At 46.9% G+C, this 977-nt stretch overlaps 1 non-coding gene across 1 annotated transcript; it reads right to left on the minus strand.

Moving 5' to 3' along the window:
* Positions 1-205: 205 nt before the first annotated feature.
* On the minus strand, positions 206-280 carry Trnas-cga (transfer RNA serine (anticodon CGA)). Its single transcript has one exon. It is a non-coding gene; the product is annotated as a tRNA-Ser (tRNA).
* Between the last annotated feature and the right edge of the window lie 697 nt (positions 281-977).

Consider the following 977-nt stretch of genomic DNA (forward strand, 5'->3'; position numbering starts at 1 on the left):
AAACACCTCAGCAGTTGTGGTCGCAAACTTAATGGAAATAGGATTCCAACTCGTTTCACATCGTCCCTATTCTCCAAACTTGGCTCCCTGGGACTACTATTTGTTCCCCAATATGAAGAAATGGCTAGCAGGACAAAGATTTTATTCAGACGAGGAGGTGATTGCAGCAACTAATAGCTTAAACTTCCTAGCAGATTAAAACTGTATGCCGGACCGAGACTCGAACTCGGGACCTTTGCCTTTCGCGGGCAAGTGCTCTACCAACTGAGCCACCCAAGCACGACTCACGCCCCGTCCTCACAGCTTTATTTCTGCCAGTACCTCGTCTCCTACCTTCCAAACTTTACAGAAGCTCTCCTGCGAACCTTGCAGAACAAGCACTCCTGAAAGAAAGGATATTTCGGTGACACGGCTTAGCCACAGCCTGGGGGATGTTTCCAGAATGAGATTTTCACTCTGCAGCGGAGTGTGCGCTGATGTGAAACTTCCTAGCAGATTAAAACTGTGTGCCGGAGCGAGACTCGAACTCGGGACCTTTGCCTTTCGCGGGCAACTTTCACATCAGCGCATACTCCGCTGCAGAGTGAAAATCTCATTCTGGGAACTAATAGCTATTTTGCATACTTGGACAATTCCTATTATTCGGAACGGATCAACAAATAAGAACATCTTGGACGAAGTGTATAAGTCTAAGAGCAGAGTATGTCGAAAAATAAAAAAAGGGTTACCCCAAACACGTAAGTAGTTTTTATTTTTGCACGGACGTTTCAAACGCCCCTCGTATTAACAGAGACGGTACAACTCGACGGATAACAAGTACTCCAGCAGTGACGGCACTACCCTGGCCCACACTGACTGCTTTCGTAGCACAGCAGCGCTGCTCGTCGCTACTGCAGAACTGGTTACTCTTCGTGCTTTACTACCCCCTTGTAAGGTACCCCTTATTTGCAGATAAGAGCGCATTTTACTTTATTTCC

The sequence above is a fragment of the Schistocerca serialis genome, chromosome 5, assembly GCF_023864345.2.
Source record: "Schistocerca serialis cubense isolate TAMUIC-IGC-003099 chromosome 5, iqSchSeri2.2, whole genome shotgun sequence".
Taxonomy (NCBI): domain Eukaryota; kingdom Metazoa; phylum Arthropoda; class Insecta; order Orthoptera; family Acrididae; genus Schistocerca; species Schistocerca serialis.